Raw genomic sequence first — 9,085 nt, 5'->3', positions numbered from 1 at the left:
CCAGGTCCACCATTTGCCATGATTTGAACTTGAGCAAGTTATCTAACTTTTCTGTGCCTCATCATTACAGCGGGTATATAAAGGGACATTCACATCCGTTAATGACATTCTAGACAATTCTAACCAATCCTCCTAATGAGAACAACTAGAAAAGCTGCTTTATATATACATATACATGTACATATACACACATGCATATATACATATGAAAGTGTTAGTCACTCAGTTGTGTCCAGCTCTTAGTGACCCCTTCATAGCCTGCCAGGCTCCTCTGTCCTTGGAATTCTCCAGGCAAGAATAATGGAGGGACAGCCATTCCATTCTTATGTGTATGTAAATGTTCAGATAGTAAGAAACATTTTACATACACACACACACATCTTGCTTAAGAGCATCAGAGTTTATAGGTTAATGAAGGATTCCCAGGTCAGGATCTAAGGGAGACAGAAAGGTCAGGACTGTGATCTGGTGTTAGGGGCAGCTTTCTACTGAGGGCATTTGCTGTTTCCAGAAGTGGAGATGATGGTGGGTGTGTTAAGAAGCTGAGTAATCTTTCTGAGAGCGCTGTCTCTCTGAGGAATCAGAGACTGGCTAAAGACAGGATGGCCTGTTAACCCCCTCATTTGGGCTGGATCTCTGAAAGGACTAACAGTAGAAATGAGGATGAACTAGGAGCAGGCACAGCCTTGGTCTATCTAGTTTCTGAAAACAGAATGCTGTGACCTGGAGGCAAAGGCAAATCCTGGGAGGAAGAAATTGGTTATGACTGAGTTCTTAAGTTGAGTGGAGGACTCTCTTGCACTTTTCACTTTGCTGTGAGGTAGGATTTCATGATCTAAATAAATCCTGCATCTCATAAAGCCCTGTGGATTATTGCATTCAAAGGACCATAATCTAGCAATCAAAAGTAAACTCTGATTTCCATATATTCCTTTCTTTCTCTGCCTCATTTAGTCCCAAAGTGATCAATCCCCTTCTGCAAGCCAACACTATTCCCTCCTTTTAATCTCTAGTCTATCCCCAAATACTTCTCTCTGCTATTCCCAAAGACTGAGCGTTAATCAATCTCACCTCACCTACACTTTCCTGTCAGCTACCACCTCTCCTTTCTTACACTTTCTGGAGAAAGACACTTTTTCTATAGATCCTTTCTGATAGAGATACCCCATCTCAGCTCCTAAGTTTCTTTCACTGTACAATTAAGCCATGTAGTCCAGGAAAGTTGTAAATACCAAAATGACATTGCCAGAGTTTTGCTTGATTGTGAGGGGAAGTGGAAGAGAGGCTATGCAAGGACATGTGTCAAAAGAAACTGTGCTGATTACACTTTCCATTTGCTGCCTCCACCTTCCCTGGCTCATACCAGGAAGATCAAAATCCCTGTCAGGGGTCTCTGTCAGGAGACACTGTAAAATTCAGCAGCTTCTGCCAACATTCATCACTGGAGGCAGAAAATGGGAAAACTCACTACTAGAATTTCTAGAAACATATGAGATTGAGTAACAAATCCCCCTGCCTGCCCAGAGAATCTCAGGCCCTCTGATCCAGTGCCCATTCTTCAAATAGGGAAGTCTGATTCATTTGACAAACCTCCTCGAGGCAGAGGCCCCACTAGATGCCCCTCTCCTCCGTGGCAGATGGGGACAGTGGGCACACACGGCCTTCCAGGTCCAACCACAGAGGTGGAGGGTGAACCCTGCGTGGACTCATTCCTGCTGACTTCTTTCTGGTTTCCACTTGCTGTTGAAAAACTACTGCATTGGAAGCACATTAGTGCCCACCCTGTGAGAAGACCTGTCTTTCAGGGTCTCTGATTGGGACTTGGGTTTTGTTTATGCTTCCATGAGAAAACTTCAATGAGAGGGAGTATCCCTGCTGTGATTTCCAGTTCCCTAATTCTACTCCAGGCCTCTGGCATGAGCCCCACTAGGTGATCCTAAAGGCTGTAAATATTCTTTCTTTATCCTCTTCAGCCTAGGTATCCTTCATCAGTAGAGAGAATTCATGAGGCTCTTGCTTTAAGATTAAAATCCAGCAAATTTTGCTCCCTTATCTAATTGTTCCAACCAGGAGGTTTGCCAAGCCTCATTCCATCACCCTTGGCAGACAGACCACCTTAAGCATACTTTCTGCCACATATGGGCACATCCTCTCAAAACCATTCTACATTAATTGCAGCTTGTATAGCTTCTGACTTCCTAAGTCAGTCATGGTGTCGGATGTTAGATGTTATAGCATCTCACTATTTCTGTGTCTGTACATATTTGTATCATTTTAGTAGAATGGTCAAATTAAAACTATGTTTTTTATTTGACCCTTCCTTGCATGGTATTTCCCACAGATTTCACAATGTTCTGGGGGCAATTATTTTGTTCTGGTGGCTCAAAATTCTGAAGTCAACTCCCACAGCAACAGCCAGAAGCCAGATCCCCCAGAATTCAGCACCAGGAAAAATACTGCTTTTACAATCAGGCCCAATTCCCAGGTTCACAAAAAACATGTTTTCCTTCAGTTTCAGAGCTGTGTAAAGACAGGACACAAGACACACTGTGTGTGTGTACAGGATACTATGCCACTCCATAAGAATGAGAAGGGCTTCCCTTGTGGCTCAGCTGGTAAAGAATCCACCTGCAGTGCAGGAAACCTGGGTTCAATCCCTGGCTTGGGAAGATCCCCTGGAGAAGGGAAAAACTACCTACTCCAGTATTCTAGCCTGGAGAATTCCATGGTCTGTATAGTCCATGGGGTCACAAAGAGGCAGACACGACTGAGTGACTTCCAAGCACTAAAGCAAGCCTGTAGTTTCAGAGCTGTATAAAGACACATCTTGGACACACTGTACCATTCCATGAGAAAAAAAGGTTAGGGGAGAGTGTTCTGTGAGTGTTGACTGCCATACCTGTTGTTACCTGGATTTGGTGAAACTTCACTGTCAGATGACTTCCCACAAGAAGTGGCGAGCAGCCTGCTTCTTTCAGACTACTCAAATACTTGACCATAATAGTTGTTGTAATGCAGAGAAAAATGAAATGCCAGAGTGTTTTTCTGGCAGGTTTGAGGAGGCAATTATCCAGCTTTCACAGGGGTAAAACTGCTTTTATATCAGGCCTCAATTCCCCAGTTCACAAAGATATGTTTCCCTGCAATTCCATAGTGGTATAAAGACACTCCTGGGACCCACCATACCATGCTTGAGAAAAGAAGTCAGGAGAGTGTTCTGTGAGTGTTGACTGCCATACCTATTTTTACTGTGATTAGGTGAAATTGTACTGTCAGATGACATCCCAGCAAGAAGTGTCAGACAGCCTGTTTCCTTCAGGAAACTCAAAATACTTGACCATAGTTATTGTTTTAAAGAATCGAAATTGTGTTTTTCTGGCAGATTTGAGGGTATGATTTTTCAGGTTTCACAGGGGGAATATACCAATTTTGCCATCAGACCCCAATACACAGGCTCACAAAAGTATGTCTCCCTGTAGTTTAAGAGCTGTGTAAAGATCCTCCTAGGACACACTGTACCAGTCAATGAGAAATTATGTCAGGATAGTGTGTTTTGTGATTGTTGACTACCATACTTTGTTTACCTTGATAAGGTGAAACTGTAATGTCATATAAATTTCCAACAGGTAGTGGTAAGCAGCCTGTTTCTTTGGAAAACTGTTTAGAAAACTCAAATATTGACCAAAGTCGATGTTTTTATGAAGAGAAAAATGAAACAGTGTGTTTTCCTGGTAGGTTTGAGCCTGCAACCATCCAGCTTTTGCAGGGGGAAAATACTGCCTGTTCCATCAGGCCCCAAATCCAAGGTTTACAAAAACATGGTTCCTTACAGTTTCAGAGCTAAGTAAGTACACACTTGGGCACAATGTACTATTTCATGAGAAAAGATATCAAGGAAGAGTGTCCTGTGAGTGTTGACTGCCATACCTGTTGTTACCCTGATTAGGTGAAACTGTACTTTCAGATAACTTCCCAGCAAGAAGTTTCAAGCAGGCAGTTTCTTTCAGAAAACATAAATACGTGACTAAAATTTTTGTAATGAAGAGAAAAATAAACCAGTATATTTTGGGGGCAGGTATGAGGCTGCAACTAACCAGCTTTCACAGGAGGAAAATATGCCTTTTAACATCATGCCCCTTTATCCAGGTTCACAAAAGCACATTTTTTTTTTCCTGCAGTTTCAGAGCTGTGAAAAGACACTCCTAGGGCACACTGTACCATTCCATGAGAATAGATGTGAAGGCAGTGTGTTTTGTAATCATTGACGACCATATGTATTGTTACCCTAATAAGGTGAACATGGAGTGTCAAGATGACTTCCCAGAAAGGAGTGGCAAGCAGCTGTTTCAACCAGAAAACTCAAATACTTGAAAAAAGCTGTTGTTGAAAAGGAAGAGAACAATGAACCAGGGTGTTTTTCTGGCAGGCTTGAAGCACCAACTATCCAGTTTTCACAGGAGGAGACTACTGCTTTACCATCAGGCCCCAGTTCCTAAGTTCACAAAAGCATGTTTCCCTGCAGTTGCAAAACTATTTAAATATACCCCTAGGACATTGTACCATTTCATGAGAAAAAATATCAAGTAATGAGAGGTTAACAGGCAGGAAGGCCAGGGGTCTCCAAACAGAGGAAATAGGCTCAAGCGTCAGACATTTTTTATGTCTCTCTTAGGCAGCAGGAGGAAACAAACTACAAGTGGTAAGATTTTTTCCCCTTCTCTATACAAATTTAAAAGGAGATTTCTCTTAAAAATTATGTGTTGCCATGATGACATCTGGCGCCACCTGAGCTTAACTTTTCTCAAACCTTGAGCTAACCAATGTGTTTTTCTTATGGCAATGTTTTTCTTAAGCTATGTTAATGAACCCTATGTTATTTACCTTAGACTCCATCTTCAAGTTGGTTTGCCTAAGACTCAGAACCAACTTGACAAACCAGTATGTTTTACTCATGCAAATGTTCTCTTAAGCTATGTTAATGAGACTGTATTTGCTTGGCAACTTGCCTTTCTTCAAGATTCATGTCAACAGATTATGGCCCTGGACAACTCATTTTGTGCCAATGTTATCTCAAGATGCATGTTGTGGGTGAGGGGCCTGGTGCCAGTCTCTGAGTTTTGAGACATTTCCTTTCTCTAATTAGCAGACTGCTAGTAGCTATATAACATCCAGCTAAAGACTATTAGAGGGGTGCCCTTCTGCCGTCTATGTCAGAAGCTTTATCTCTTTTATACTTTAATAAAACTTTATTACACAAAAGCTCTGAATGATCAAGCCTCGTCACTGGCCCCTGATTGAATTCTTCTCCTCTGGATGCCAAGAATCCCAGCATCTTTCATGGTTCAGCAACAACCTTTCAGTAAAAGTGTTCTGTAAGTGCTGACTGCCATACCTGTTGTAACCCTAATTAGGTGTAATTGTACTGTCAGCTTACTTCCCAGTAGTAAGTGGCAAAGTAGCCTCTAAAACTTGACTCCAGTTGTTGTAATGAAGATAAAAATGAACAAATGTATTTTTCTGGTAGGTCAGAGTGTACAATTATCTAGCTTCCAAAGCAGAAATACTAATTTTGCCATCAGGCCCCAATTCACAGGTTCACAACAGCATGTTTACCTGCCATTTCAGAGCTGTGTAAAGATAATCCTAGGACATACTGTACCATTGCATGAGAAAAGAGATCAGTGGACAGTGTTCTGTGTTGACTGTCATACCTGTTGTTACCCTGATAAGGTGAAACTGTACTGTCAGATGACTCCCAGCATGAAGTGGGAGTCAAACAGCCTGTTTCTTTCAGAAAACTCAAATACATGACCAAAGTTGTTGCTTAATGAAGAGAAAGATGAACCAGTGTGTTTTTCTGGCTGGGTTAAAGCTGCAACTATCCAGGTTTCAAAGGGGGACATAGTATTTTGGTATCAGGCCCCAATTACCTGTTTCACAAAAACTTGTTTCCCTGCAGTTTCCAAACTGTGTAAAGACACTCCTAGGAAATACTGTACCATTCCATGAGAAAATATATCAAGAAAGAGTGTTCTGAGAGTGTTGACTGCCATACCTGTTGTTACCCTGATGAGGTGAAACTGTACTATCAGATGACTTTCCAGCAACAAATGGCAAGCAGCCTGTTTATTTCGGACCACTCAAATAATAGACCAAAATTGTTGTAATAAAGAGAAAAATGAACCTGAGTATTTTTCTGGCAGATTTAAGGCTGCAACTATCCAGCTCTCACAAGAAGAAAATAGTGCTTCCTTCATCAGGCCCCAGTTCCCTGTTCACAAAAAAAGTGTTTCCCTGATGTTTCAGAGCTGTGTAAAGACACACCTAGGACACACTCTACCATCCCATGAGAAAAAAAGGTCAGGTTAGAGTATTCTGTGAGTGTTGACTGGCATAATTGTTGTTACCCTGATTAGGTGAAACTGTACTGTCAGATGACTTGCTAGTGATAAGTGTCAAGCAGCCTGTTTTCTTTCAGAAAACTCAAATACTTGACCAAAGCTGTTGTAATGAAGAGAAAAATAAACTAGTGTGTTTTCTGGCAGGTTTGAGGCTGCAGCTATCCAGATTACACAGGGCGAATATACTAATTTTGCCATTAGATCCCAATTAATGGTTTCGTAAAAGCATGTTTTCCTGCAGTTTTAGACTGTGTAAAGACACTCTTAAAATACCCTGTACCATTCCATGAAAACTATGTCAGGGGAGTGTGTTTTGTGAGCTTCGACTACCATATCTGTTGTTACCTGATAAAGTGAAACTGTAATATAAGATGACTTTCCAGCAAGGAGTGATAAGCAGATAGTTTCTTTCACAAAATTCAAATGCTTGACCAAAGTATTTGCTGTAATGAGAAAAAAATGAACGAGTGTATTTTTCTGGCAGGTTTGACACTACAACTATCCTGCTTTCGTGGGGGGAAAAACACTGCTTTTACCATTAGGCCCAGGTCACAGGTTCATAAAAACGTGCTTACCTGCAGTTTCAGAGATCTTAATGATACACCAAGTACACACTGTAAGAACCCATGGGAAAGAAGTCAGGGGAAAGTGTACCTGTGTACAGGTAACTCTTCTTGCCCTGATTAGGTGAAACTGTCCTGTGAGAGGACTTCCTAGCAAGAAGGGGCAAGCATCCTGTTCCTGTCAGAAAACTCAAATACTTGACCAAATTTTTGTCGTGATGAAGAGAAAAATCAGTGTGTTTTTCTGGCTGGTTTGAGGCTACAAATATCCACTTTTCACAGGAGGAAAATACACACAGTTCCCAGATTCCCCAAAAAAGTTTTCCCTGCAGGCTCAGAGCTGTGTAAAGATGCACCTAGAACACACTGTACCATTCCAGGAGAAAACAGATCAGGGGAGAGTGCTCTGTGAGGGTTGACTGGCATACCTGTTGTTACCCTGAATAAGAGAAACTGTACTGTTTGAGTTCTCAGCAAGAAGTAGCAAGCAGCCTATTTGTCTCAGAAAACTAAAATACATGAACAAAATTGTACTTTTAATGACGAGGAAAATAAGCCAGTGTGCATTTCTGGCAGATTTAAGGGTGTAACTATCCAGCTTTCACAGAGGAAATGTACTAATTTTCCCATCAGGCCCAATTCCCAGACTCAAAAAAGCATGTCTCCTGGCAGTTTCAGAGTTCTGTAAAGATACTCCTAGGTACACACTGTACCATTTTATGAGAAAAAAAAGGTCAGAGAGAGTGTTCTGTGAGGGTTGAATGCCATACATGTTGTTACCCTAATTAGGTGATACTGTATTATCAGATGACTACCCAGCAACAGGTGGTGAGCACCTCTCACTTGCCAATTTCTTTAAGAAAACTCAAATGCTTGACCAAAGTTGTGGTTGTAATGAAGAGTAAAGTTAACCATTGTTTTTTTTCTGACAGATTTTAGGCTGCAACTATTCAACTTTCATAAGGTGAAAACACTGCTTTTGTCAACAGGTCTCAATTCCCATGTTCACAAAAGCATGTTTCTCTGCGTTTCAGAGCTGTGTAAAAACACTCCTGGAATGCACTGAACCATTCCATGAGCAAAGGGGTCAGGGGAGAGTTTTCTATGTGCTGACTGCTGTAATGTTGTTAAACCAAATAGGTGAAACTGTACTGTCGGATGACACACAGCAAGAAGTGGATAGCAGCCTTATCTTTAAAAAACTCAATAACTTGACCAAAGTTATTAGTGTAATGAAGAGAAAAATGAACCTGGATTTTTTCTGGCAGGTTTGTGGCTGCAACTATTTAACTTTCACAGTGGAAAAATACTTCTTTTGCCATTAGAGCCCAAACCCAGGTTCAAAAAAATATGCTTCCCTGCACGTTCTCAGCATTGTAGAGACACACCTAGGATATACTCTACCATTTCATAACAAAGGTGGTCGTGGGATGTTGCGGTCCTTTAATGGACCAGAACCTGGAAGTCCAGAGTCAACAATAAGAAAGTGAAAGAAAGAAAGAAGCAAATATTCCCTGGTTTATGCAGAGAACCAATAAAACCCTTGAGCAGGGCTTGCACCACTCACAAAGCACAGGGTGCCTTCTGGAGGAGGTCTTGGAACCCAGGCAGGAGAATGAACTTGGTGGGTTTCTACACTCCAGAGAATTAGCCAGAAAGAGAGAGAGAGAAAGAAAGACATGGGGACCCAAGCCTCTGGTGGAGGAAGGGTGCTTTAATGATATTTCTGTGAGTATATATAGGCCTTTGTACAAGGAATTTCTTTTGTCAATGATAAAGATCAGAAAACCAAATGTACAGCAACCATTACCAAGGGACAAGGGATTAATAATGGTCACAAGGTCAGGAGACAATCCATATCTCAAGAAAGAGGATTGAGACTAAGCAGTTTTGTCATAAGAAGAATGTTTACTGAAGGAGATTCAAGCCTGTCTCATCCTATGACCTCAGTCCTGGGAGTGGCATGCCATTCCACTGGTTTCTGTTTCCAGAAACTGAAAAGGAACAGAGGATTTATGAGAAACAGCACGTAGGAATCCTCCTATTAAACATTCCCTGATGCTTACTCCTTAGAAGGAAAGTCATGACCAACCTAGATAGCATATTCAAAAGCAGAGACAT

This window comes from Bos taurus, chromosome 13, assembly GCF_002263795.3.
Source record: "Bos taurus isolate L1 Dominette 01449 registration number 42190680 breed Hereford chromosome 13, ARS-UCD2.0, whole genome shotgun sequence".
Classification (NCBI taxonomy): Eukaryota; Metazoa; Chordata; class Mammalia; order Artiodactyla; family Bovidae; genus Bos; species Bos taurus.
Note: the sequence above shows the minus strand (reverse complement) of the source record.